The sequence below is a fragment of the Rhinolophus sinicus genome, chromosome 16 (genome assembly GCF_057876585.1).
Source record: "Rhinolophus sinicus isolate RSI-liver-muscle chromosome 16, RSI-T2T, whole genome shotgun sequence".
Classification (NCBI taxonomy): Eukaryota; Metazoa; Chordata; class Mammalia; order Chiroptera; family Rhinolophidae; genus Rhinolophus; species Rhinolophus sinicus.
In genome coordinates this window covers 166,770,534-166,784,042 of record NC_142516.1, presented here as the reverse complement: position 1 = coordinate 166,784,042, position 13,509 = coordinate 166,770,534, and positions in this window count along the sequence as shown.

Here is a 13,509-nt window from a genome sequence, read left to right as displayed (position 1 = left end):
TAATGGGATGTAGTTTATATCAACATTGTTTCTATGTTCTATGTGTGGAAAATCTCTTACTCAAAAAACCTGCTATGACATAAGTAACTGGAGTATATTGACATACTACATACGTACAGCAAGGGAAAACAAAACGAAGAAAATTCTGAAAAGGCATCTTAATTAACAAAGAAAGCATGGGTTTTTATTATTTATGGATTGGCCTCAGAAGTTCTTAAGGCATGATATCAGAAGTAGTGTGAGACTTTGGATTGAGTGATTTCTTAAGATAGGGGTATTATTAGAATATTAGATAATATTCTAAGCTAAGAAGTATTATGCAAATCACACATTTTGTGGTTTTAACTGTATAGCTGATAAAAGTGGTTGTAGTCGGTCTTACATATCTGATGGGGGTGATTAGTCCCACTCTTAGTCTGTCCTGAAGCCCCCTCCTCTGGGGAACCTCTGTCAAGGCCAGGGAGGCAGGTAGAGAAGAGTCTCGTTTCAGATCTACATTACTGTCATCATCTTTCGTTGGTACATTATCTCAGAAACAAGAAATAACAGTTTGGAGTTGGGCCAGGGTCTGTCCTTTTTTCTCCTTTCATCAAATGGAGAGTTGTTGGATCATGTGATGTGACAGTGGCTGTACAGAAGCATTTAGGGCTCTGGAGAGTCCACCTTTGGCAATTGCAACACTCACAAGGACTGACGGCAGAATGATTATTAGAATTCAGAGCAAGGAAACGCCTCTCAGAGTCTATTTGGATCTATTTTGAAGAACCAGGCGGACACATCTCAGAGATGAATTGTTCTAGTTGGCCAGTAGTGTTTGTCCAAGAGCAACTAAAGGGTTAGCAATGACACAGATACTGCACTGACCAGCTAATAGAAAATCTGAAGCTATTACATCAATCATTACTACTTGGACCAAAAAGTTTAGATTAATCGAATCAATTTCAAGAGCTATGGAAGTATCCTTTATATTATCAGTAGGTTTGAATTTCTTACCACCCTTTCCAGTTGTATAAAATGTTTACCACCTTTTCCAGTTGTATAAACCACTCTATAAGAACTATTGCTTGGATGGTGTGTATACAAAAGTAAATTAGTGATTCTTCTGAATAATTCTCCAGAGTAACTTGTGTGGCTTCATTTTCCAAGTTCCTGGGCACATGCTGCTAAGAGGCCTGTTTCACAAGGGGTTGTTTGATAAACAAGCAAAGGATTGGTTTCATATAATAGTGACCTACAAGGCACAGTCTATGTGACAGTGCAGGAATCATTTAATTAATATGACAGGTGCACTGATTATCTGGGGAAGGTCAGATTCCCTGGAGTTGAATAACTTATAAAGCAGTTGAAGAGTCTCTGAGGAGAAAAAGTGAATTACGTAGAAAAAATAGCCCCAAGATTTATTCTTAACTCTGCATTCCTGGTCTCTATGGACATTGTGGTAATGACATTTACAGAAACACTTTGTTCTTCCAGGGTCAGAGTCCATTATTTTTTTTTCTCATGACTGGAAATGATGGTTAATAATGTGGGGATCCATTAGGTACCAGAAGGGGCCAATGGCAGGGAAATGACTTTCTTACTAGTATAGGGTGATAACTATAAGAATTTTATCTGGAGGATCAAGCAATTCTGCAAAATGATGTATATTCATTTTACTGATAGCTCTAAGATCTTGAACTTTCATCTAAGGCAGGTTAGGAGTGATTCAAGGGATAGAGCAAGGCATATTACATCTGATTTCCTTAATCCTTACTTTGGTTTTGGTTTCAACGGGTATTGTACAAGCTTAGGTAAAGGTTGGTTAGGTCAGTCTGAATGTTGATAGTCCCCAAATCCTGCCAATACTGATAAAATTTTGGGACCATGAGGATACTGCTGTCTTGCAGAGATCTTCAAGGTATGTCTGCTTTAAACACATGCTTTCCTGTATGACCGTCCAAATTCACTATAACATGATTATGAAGAGAGAAATCCTCTGTAATTTCAAGGAATAAGCCCTATAAGGAGTATTTAAATCAGAAGTATCATTTACAGAATAAATCTCCACAGCAAAAATATTCTCCCAAAATGGAGAGATACTAAACACATTTGTTAGCCTATTTATTTTAAAGGAAGTATTAAAAAGGGTGTTTTCAAGTAGAGGAAAATTATTCCAAAAGGAAACTCAGGTTCAAAAAAAAAAAAAAAAAGTAAAGCAATGCAGAGTAAATGTGGGTAAATCTAAATGATTACTGAGTCAATAAAACAATGATAACAATGCATATCATACATCTTGATACTGTACATCTGCTAAAGTTTTTCACTAAATACTTCATTAATTTGATGGAATGTTTTAAATTTTATTTACCATCATGAGAAGATCCTGCATAGGAAAGTCATTGCTTTCATAACAAATTTAACTATAACTTTATAGGACAAATTGTCAGAACAGGTTACCCAAGAAGGATTAAGTATGAATTTTGCAAATAGAGTATTACTTGCTTGATTTTAGGTAAAAATTAAAAACTAATTTGAGCTTGCTAAAATTAAAAACAACAACAACAACAAAAACCTCTTCTTCCATCCCCACCAAAATATTTGTGACTGGTTCCTCTATTGTGTATTTACTAAAAAAAAAAAAAAAAAAAAAAAAAAGGAGAAAGAAAATAAATGGTTTAGACATATGTCATCTCTAGCAAGTAGCATTGCTGTCAGTCCAAACTAGATTAGACAAATTCACAATCAAGAAGCAAATTTAATTGTCACATTAAAATTTTTAAATATTGATGTAGTGCTGTTTATTAAATAAAGTATGCATATGACTATTTAATATTGAGGAATCATATTTCAATCACACTTTTTTCTTGAATTGTAACAGCAGAATGATGTAAAATTAGGTGTCTAGTAACATTTATATATATTAGATGCCTATATGCATGGTTTCAATGAACAACTTATATAATTATTGTAATTCCCTGTTATGATTGCTCTACTTCTATTTATTAAAATGTAATTTTATGTCCACATAAGCTAATGATAAAGTGTGGACCTAAATTTTTTATGTATTTTTCAGTCATTTCATTTTTCTGTTAGCTTACTTTCATTGTACTTTACAAAAGTATTGTTTTGTGAAGGACTGAAAATTAAAACAAAAATTGGTTTTTTATCATAGGTAGTTTCAAAAGCACCATTCTATAGCAAAATAATAGAATTTCATAATTTAATATGTACACCATTTACACTATTATTCAATGTGTTCAATTGCTGTCTTGCTATTAAGCAATAAATTTTAATGTCTTCATCTTTGCAAGCTTTGTTTTCAATAATAGCAATTCAATAAAAGCTTCAGTAGCTAAAGTGTTCTGGCACTTCATTCACTGAATACAAAATTTTAAAATGATTTTGAACAAATGCTGCTGAAATTTAGAGGACTCATTTGCAAATGTTCAATATGATTTTATGATAATTTAAAAAGTAGTTCTCAGATACTCAAATATACTAAAACACAATTGACATTGGTCAAAAAGAAAAATAGCACATAATGCCATGATGAAGTATTTATTTTATATTCAGGCTCAGCCTAAAAAAATTGTATAGTTCAATTATTCTTTGCATGTCTAAAAATATTTGTAAATTTGGACAACTACAACTTCTGTTTCAGTTGGCAGAATATCAGAAAATATTGGATGCAACTTTGAATTATGTGTGTACCATGACCAATTCCAAATGCATTTTGCTCCAGACTTCTTCATTTAATAAAAATGTTTTTATTATAATGCTGTCCTCCATCAAAATTTGTATTTTAGATATTACCAAAACACACTTACTTTTATCTTCAATGTTCAACATTATAACTGAATTTACAACAGGTTTCAGACATACGATGTTCAATTGAAAGAATAAACTTTGAAAAGAGTCTTACTTTGATTTTATAAATTGGAAGAGAACTAAGTGCTTTAAAAATTATCTATTTGAGGTGCTCAACAAGAGCAACATAAAACTGGCTTCATTTAACTAGCTTCAAAGTTTTATTTCAGTTAATGGAACCAATATGTTAACAGCTACTGCTTTGTTTATTTGTGCATAAGAAAACTTATAACTAATAATACGCTAAATTAATATAAAAGAATAGTCATTTAATCTAATGGAAAAGTTATGTTTCACAAAGTAATATGCAAGTACCTCTATGGATATATGTTAAATCATTGTCTTTGGATGGATGCATTAAATGGTCAAAATGATTACTAGCTTTTGAGGTAGGTGGTAGTTATTTTGGTGTTGTGTTGTGTTGTGTTGTGTCTGATTGTCACACAGCCAGCTGAGCAATCTCACTGCAGAGCTTGAGAAGTCAATAACCTGCACACCCATACCCGCCCACTCACGAGGCAGAGGAGACACCGTTTGGCATCATGTGGGACAGAAGTAAGGTGCCGATGTCGACCAGCTTTTCTTTTTTAAAAATTTAAAGTATAGTTGGCATACAGTGTTATATTACTTTCAGGTGTACAACATAGTGATTCGACATTTATTTCTTACGATGTGATCACCACATGATGTCTAAACATCTGTCACCATTCAAAGTTATCATGCTATTATTAACTATATTCCCCTTGATCTTTTTCAACCACTTCCGCCACCCTCCCGCCTCCCTTACTTTTGTCAATCATTCCTTCGGTCTCTATTTCTAGAGAGTCTTATTTGTTTGTTTTGTTTTGTTTTTTAGATTTCATATGTAAGAGAAACCATAAGGTATTTGTCTTTCTTTGACATATTTCACTGAGCATAATATACTCTAGGTCCATCCATGGCTAGATTTCATTCTTTTCTATTGCTGCATATCCTTTATTCCATTAGTTGCTTCCATACGTTGGCCATTTTAAATAATGCTGCAATAAACATAGGGGTGTATATATGTTTCTGAATTAGTATTTTCATTTTCTTCAAATAAATACCAGAAATGGAATTGTTTGGTCGTGTGGTAGATCTATTTTTAGTTTTATGAAGACCCTCCATACTGTTTTCTGGAGTCGTTGCACAAATTTGCAGCGTCAACAAGAGTGCACAAGGGTTCCCTTTTCTCCACATCCTCGCCAGCACCTTATTTGTTGACTTTTTGATAACCATTCTGACTGGTATGAAGGGCTAGCTCGTTCTGGTTTTGACTTGCATTTCCCTGATGATTAGTAATGTTGATCATCTTTTCATAGGTCCGTTGTCCATCAGTATATCCTCTCTGGAGAAATGTCTCTTCATGTCTTCTGCCCAAATTTTAATCGGAGTGTATTTTTATTGCTAGTGAGTTGTAGGAACATATCAATTCCTTATCAGATATATCATTTGTGAAGATATCCTTCCATTCAGTAGTTGTCTTTTTTATTTGTTAATGGTTTCCTTAGATGTAGAGAAGCTTTTTAGTTTCATGAAGTCCTATTTATTTTTGCTTTTTTTTTTCGATTGTGCAAGGGGACATAACGAAAAAGGTATTTCTCAGACTGATGTAAAAATCATTTACTACCTATTTTTTCTTCTACGAGTCCTAGGGTTTCATGCCTTATGTTTAAATCTTTAATTCATTTTGAGTTTATTTTTGTATGTGGTTTAAGAAAGTAATACACTTTCATTATTTTTTGCATGAATCTGTCCAGTTTCCCCCCCCACCACTTGTTGAAGAGACTGTTATTTCCCCATTATATACTTTTTGCCTCCTTTTTCATAGACTAATTGATCATGTAAGTGAAGGTTTATTTCTGGTGTCTCTATTCTGTTCCAATGATCTGTGTTTGTTTATTGTGCCAGTACCATACTGTTTTTGATTACTATAGTCATGTAGTATAGTTTGAAATCAGGGAGCATGATACCTCCAACTTTATTCTTCTTTCTTAAGATTGCTTTGGCTATTTGTGGTCTTTTGTGATTCCATATAAATTTTAGGATCATTTGCACTAGTTCTGAGAATGCCATTGATACTTTGATAGGGACTTCAATTAATCTGTAGATTGCTTTGGGTACTATGGTCATTTTAACGATATTAATCCTTCCAATCCATGAGCATGGTATATACTTCCATTTATTTATGTCTTCTTCAATTTCTTTCTACAATGGCTTACAGTTTTCACAGTACAGGTCTTTCACCTCTTTGGCTAAATTTATTCCTAGATATTTTATTCTTTTTGATGCAATTGTAAATAGGATTGTTTCCTTAATTTCTTCTGAGTGTTCATTATTAGTGTATAGTAAGACAATGGATTTTCTGCATTTTAACTTTATATCCTGACACTTTACAAATGTATTCAGTAAAGGATACAATCCATCAATTTTTTGGCGGACTTTTTAGGGTTTTCTACATATAGTATTACATCATCTGTAAATAGTGACAGTTTTACTTCTTTCTTTCCAATTGGGATGTCTTTTATTTCTTTATCTTGCCTGACTGATGTGGCTGGGACTTCAATACTATGTTGAATAGTGGTGAGAATGGGCATCCTTGTATTTTTCCTGATCTTAGAGAAAAAGCTTTCAATTTTTCACCATTGAATATAATGTTACCTGTGGGCTTGTCATATATAGCCTTTATTATGTTGAGCTAAGTTCCTTCTACACCTTCTTTATTGAGAGTTTTTATCATAAATGAATGCAAATTTTATCAAATGCTTTTTCTGTATCTATTGAGATGATCATATGATTTTTTATCCTAGTTTTGTTGATGTAATCATATTAATTGTTTTATGGATTTTGATACACCCTTATATCCTGGTATAAGTCCCATTTGATCATGGTATATAATCCTTTTAACGTATTGCTGAATTTGTTTGCTAGTATTTTGTTGAGCATTTTTGTATCTACAGTGTATGATCATCAGAGATATTGGCTTGTAATTCTCTTTTTTGTAGTGTGCTTATCTGGTTTTGGCATCAAAGTAATGCTGGCCTCATAGAATGAGTTTGGAAGTGAGCCTTCCTCTTCATTGTTTTGGAGTAGTTTGAGAAGAATAGGTATTCATTCTTGTTTAAATGTTTGGTAAAATTCACCTGTGAAGCCATCTGGTTCTGGGATTTTGTTTGTTGGGAGTTTTTTGGTTTTATTTTGTTATTGCTTCAATTTCTATGTTTGTAATCACTCTGTTCAGATTCTGTTTTTTCCTGATTTAGACTTGGAAGGTTGTAGGTTTCTAGAAATATATCCATTTTTTCCGGATTGTCCAATTTGTTGGCATATAATTATTCAGCATATTCTTTAATGATGCTTTCTATTTCTGCAGTGTTGGTTGTAATTGCTCCTTTTTTATTTCTGATATTATTGATTTGGGCTCTTTTTTTTTCTTAATGACTCTTGCTAGAGGTTTGTCAATTTTATTTTTCCTTTCAAAGAACCAGACCTTGGTTTCATTAATCTTTTCTATTGTATTTTAGTCTCTGTTTTGTTTATTTCTGCACTGACCTTTATTATTTCCTTCCTTCTGCCTAGTTTTTTGTTTGTTCTTCTCCTCCTACTTTTTTTTGTGTAAAGATAATTTAGTTGAGATTTTTCCTGCTTCTTATGATAGGTCTGTATAGCTATGAACTTTCCTTTTATAACAGCTTTTCCAGCATCCCATAATTTTTGTAAAGTTGTATTTTCATTTTTATTTATCTCAAGGTAGTTTTTTAAATTTTTTGTTTGATTTCCTCTATGATCCATTGGATGTTTAATAGCATGTCATTTAATCTCCACACATTTGTGTTTTTCCAGTTTCCTTCCTGTAGTTGATTTCTAGTTGTATGCCATTATGTTCAGAAAAGACGCTTGATACAATTTTCAAACTTCTTGAAATTACTGAGGCTTGTTTTGTGGTATAATATGTGGTGTAAGCTGGAAATGTTCCATGTGCACTGAGAAAGTGTATAATCCACAGTTTCAGAATTAAACGTTTCATAAATGTCTATCAAGTTGAACTGGTGGTCTCTTGTGGCATTTAAGACCATTATTTCCTTATTAATTTTCTGTCTTGATGATCTATCCATTGAGGTCAGTGAAGCATTGAAGTCCCCAACTATTATTGCATTACTGTTAATTTCTGCCTTTAAGTCCATTAATATTTGCCTCATAAGCTTGGATGCTCCTATGTTGGGTACATAGATATTTACAATTGTTATGTCCTCTTCTTGGAATGACACCTTTATCATTATGTAACATCCTTCTTTGTCTCTGTTTACATTCTTTGTTTTAAAGTCAAATTTTTTTCTGAGATAAGTATTCCTACCCCAGCTATTTTTATTCTTTCCTATTTGCATGGAATATCTTTTTCCATCCCCTCACTTTTAGTCTGTGTGTCTCTTTTGAACTAAAGTGAGTTTAGAAACATGTAGGTGGGTCTTGTTCTTTTTTAATCTATTCTGCCATCCTTTGTCTTTTGATTCGAGCGTTAAATCCATTTACATTTAAAGTAATTATTGATAATTATGTACTTATTGCCATTTAGTTAATTGTTTTTTGGTTGCTTTTGTTGTTGTTCTCTGTTCTTTTCTTCTTCTGACTCTTTTCTTTTTGATTTTCTGGTTATCTTTAGTGATTGGGTTCCTGTCTCTTTATTTTTTGTGTATTTTTTGTAGGTTATTTGGTTTATGGTTACCAGGTTCATACATATCCATCTATATCTATACCATTCTATTTTAAGCTGGTAGGGGTTTAAGTTCAAATGCATTCTAAAAGCACTACATTTTATTCCCTCTTCTACTCTTTGTTTTTGATGCCATGTTTTATGTGTTTTTATTTTGTGCATCTCCTATTTATTGTAGTTATTTTTCTGCTTTTGTCTTTTAACCTTCATGTCAGCTTCTTCAGTGGTTGATTCACTGGGTTATATACTTGCCTTTACCAGTGAGATTTTTTCTTTCTTGTATTTTCTTATTTCTGGTTATGGTCTTTTATTTTCTGCATCAAAAAGACCCTTTAACATTTCTTGTAAAGCCACTTTAGTGGTGCTAAATTCCTTCAATTCTGAGTGATAACCTTGCCACATATAGTATTCTAAGGTTGCAATTTCCTTTCCTTAATAACTTGAAACATTTTCTGCTACTTCCTTCTGGCCTGTACAGTTGTTTCTGAGAAATCAGCTGATAACCTTATGGGGTTTACCTTGTATGTTACTTTTTCCCTTCTTGCTGCCTTCAAGATTCTCTCTTTATCCTTAATGTTTGCCATTTTTATTACAATATGTCTTGCTTTGGGCCTGTTTGAGTTCATCTTGTTTGGAACTCTCTGTTTCCTGGACCTGGATGTTTGTTTCTTTCCTCAGGTTAGGAAAGTTTTCAGCCATTATTTCTTTAAAGATACTTCTGCCACTTTCTCTCTCTGTCCTCCTTCTGGAATACCTATAATGCATATATTAGAGTGCTTGATGTTTTCTCAATGGTCCCTTATATACTATCTTCATTTTTTATTTATTTTTTTTCATTTTTCTATTCTGATTCAGTAATTTCCATTATTCTGTTTTCCAGGTAGCTAATCTCTTCTTCTGTATTAACTAATCTTCTATTGAACCTTCTAATATATTCTTCATTTATTTTATTCTCCATCTCTGATTAGTTCTTTATTTCCTAACTCTGCTGAAGTGCTCTATGAGTTGCTCTATTCTATTCTCAAGTTTTTTGAGCCTCCTTATGGCCATTTCTTTGAATTCTTTATCATGCAATCACTTATCTCTGTTTTATTAGAGTTTTTCTCTGGCTTTTTTTCTTGTTTTTTTTATTTGGTGCATATTCTTCTGTTTCCCCATTTTATTTGACTTTTTCGTGTTTGTTCCATTAAATTAGATGAAAAGTCATCTCTTCCAATCTTGAAAAAGTAGCCTGTGTGTGGACTATAGAGGGCTTTGGCAGGCTGGTTGTAGTCAGGGCAGGTGCGTGCAGTGCCTGTGGGGTTGCCTGGCCAGAAGGAGTGGGTTATAGACAGAGCAGCCTGGTGTGTATGCTCTTCATTTTCCTTCTGATCCTGGCGGGACTTCTCTGGTGAGTGCAGGGCTGCCTGGTGCACATGCGTTGTGTTCTGTTGCTTTAATTATCTGTTGCCTGAGCTGGGTCTGGGCAATGCTGCTCTGAGTGCCTGAATTGTAAGGCCTTTCTATTTCTACACTTTCTCTGGGTGGGGTAGCCCTGTGTGTATACACTGCAACACTTTGCTTCTTCTGCACCCTCTCTGGGTAGGGCAGCCCCATGTGTGCACAGTATGGCTGCACAGGGCAGTTGCGTGCAGACACCAAAATGATGTGTTAGTTCCACCCTTTATCTGTACTGGGCAGCCCTACGTCCACATACTACCACACTTCACTAGTTCCACACCCACTTCAAGTGGGGGAATAGTGCCCCCACTCACTCCACATGAGGCAGTTTGGCATGTGGGTATTGCATGCTTTGCTATCTCCACACTTTCTCTGGACTGGGCAGCCCTGCATGTGGGTACCACAGCGTTTGCTAGCTCCTCACTCTCTCCAGGCAGGTAGTCCTGTGTGTCTGTGCAGCACAATGGGTGCTCATAGCAGAACCCTGCCCTACCCGCTGGATCAATGTCTGGGTGGAGGGGGCCCTTGTATGCACTCTGTGGTGCTCTCCTGTTCCTGCTGGAGCTCGCTCTGGGAGGGGTGGCCCTGACAGTTGGCTTGAGATCTTGGATAAAGCTCCCATCCACTATCCAAGTGCAGGAGAAACATAAACAATGGCACTCACTGGTAGTTTTGGTCCTTGGATAGTTCCCTCAGCTCCCAAGAGCTCACATAGTTCCCTCATCTTCTCTATTTGGTCTCTCTGTCTTCTTTGTTGTACAGAAGCTGTTCAATTGCCTTTCAGGGGAAATTGCTCTAAATATAGGTGTACACTCCATGTGCTCTTGGGAGGGAGTGAGCTCAGCATCCTCCTACACCACTGTTTTGGACCTGCCTCCCAGTTTCAGTCTTAATGAAGTAGCTTAGCATTCCAGCAGCAGCAGCCCACTCCCAGGGAGATCTATTGTTTAGTATTAATGTTTGCCTAAAAATGAAGCAATGCCCTGCTGCCTTCAGACTCATTCAATGAGATATTCTAAGAGAGGTAGGTAAGTGTCATGCTGCTGCCTTCATTTTTGTTGGAGGACAGGAAACTGAAGCAGGAAGCTCCCAGATGGACCAGGGTAATTCGATCCTGCTGTCCAAGTTAGTGTCAGTTGCAAAACTCTAATCATCCAAGTGGGCAGGAAGTCACCCAGGCAATTCAGCTGGTGGGCACCCACGTGAAAGGGAGAGATAACTATTAATGTCACTCCTGAGATAGGAAGGTCTTTACAAACAGAAATAGATTCCACTAGCACATTGCATGGAGCCTATTGAAGTGCAGACAGTGATTTGTAAGATGTTATGGGAGAAGTAGAGCAGGCTTAAATCCAATTCAGCAGCATGTGATTAGCTGATAAAAATAACTATTTTGTTGTGCTTTGGACTCTATGAAGTAACACGACTTTAAATTCTGGATGACAAGGAGTTTCTGCATATTAAAATGAAAAGCTTTTCCCAAGCAGCATTTACTCTGTGAAATTCTACTGATACAAAATAATAATAATAAAGTCTTCCTTCCAGCTTACCCACCTGACACAATGCCCTGGAAAATGAAAGAATCTTCTTTCCCTAAAAAGTCTCTTTCAAGGATCAACTTCAGTTTCAAAGAAAGTTAAAAAAAAAAAAAAAGTAAATTGTGAATCATTATGAAATAAAGTCTACTAGGACTAAAGTTTGTCTTGGTGCCTGTTCATAGTCTTCAATAGCAATCCTCTTATTTCCTTTTTTTTTCATCAAAGATAGATTGAATTGTGGTTAACAAGGGCAGTTTTCATTATCCAAAAAAATCCTAAAAGCTTGCTCTAAGTATTGCTATATTTATGCATATGGAAAATTCACCTATGTGAAAATATAAGCATGTTTTACCTTGGTTCCCAGATCTGTTGCGGTAGACGAAGAATGTGTAATTTTTTTTCATATAGTAATAAGACTTCAATACTCAAACATTGATAAAACTTCAACTGCTTCTCTTAGACTTCCTACTCTTAGTACATGTGTATGACACAAAATACCAAGAACTCAGTCAATGGAGAGATTGTAAAAATAAATGGATGAAGGTTTATATGCTGCTTCTCACTGTTTTGTTAGCCCAAATGCATGACAGACACAATGGATTTTTCAGAGGAAAGCAGAATGTGATTTATAGGTCAGCCTACGTACTGGCTTATGGACTACTTGTTCCTGTTAACTGAGTCAGATGAGATGGCAAAAATATCTTTTTAATATGGATGGGTGGTACCAGCTTGTAATCACACTAGACCAGCCCTACATATTATACCAATAACGGCAGAATATGTTATAATTTACAAAGCACTCTCTTTTTTATTTAAACATCAAATCCTTACAACAGCCCCATGTAGCAGATAATGAGTGAACTTCAGGTACCTGAGGTTCAAAAGATCAAGAGCATCACCCCAGATCCCTCAGTTAGTAAGTGGCCAAGCTAGGATCCCAAATTTGGGTGTTTTAGCTCCACATTTACTTTTCTTTCTACTGTTACCACTCTGATATAAAAGAAGAAAAAAAAATTCAGTCCTTCCCTGACCATTCCCAATCCTCTGAGAGTTATTGAAATTTTTAATTGTGTTAAAATTAAATGGAATATCTTAAATTGAATTGTCCAGGATTAAAAGCAGAGCTTTATTGTCACAGAAATGGTTGTCTAGTTTTAGTGTCACTGACAACCTTTGAGTTGTTAGGAGGAGTGAATCATGTCTCCCACATGACAGGTGAATAAACAGCCTGTTAATGGGATATCATAATGGTTTGCTGACCTAACACCATTCTGTTCTTCTTCTTGCCAGTTCAGGACAAAGATGGCACCCTCTCCTGCCTTTTACCATAGAGCAAATCCCAGAGTACTGGGATGGACTGCTCTGAAAAGTAGACAGTAAGACTGTGTTGTGTAGGTTGTAACTCTGAAAGTGATATGTGCTGTATATTCAAGCCAACTTTTAACTTGTCACTCCTAAAAATGCCCTAAAGGAGAACTTCCTTTAACTGTAGCCCAAACCTTCCATTCTATAATTAGAGATGACAATCTGATGCTAAAACCTCTCTGGAGTTAATTTATCCATTGAGTTTGAGTTCTGGTCATTTCTAGAGAACTTTAGATATTGGTAGGTATCTATAATAATACTTCACAGATTTCGGTGAAGATAAAATAAAATAGTGTATAAGGTGCCTGACTGGATATTTGATTAGATGCTCCCTAAGTATTTACTCCCTTCTCTTTCCATTCCACTCAAATCTCCCTTGCTACCCCCCACTGAAAATGCTCTCTAGCATGTATTCCATTCAATGTTACTTAAACTCTGTACTAACTCACCTCACAACTTGCTCATGCTGGTCCATCCACCTGAAATGTCCTTCTCCCTGCCTCTGCTGGGAAAAATTCAAGTCTTCCCTCTAATGTCCTCACTTAAGAATTTTGTTTAGATTCTCTCATTACTAGGCCCCAGTCCCTGGCT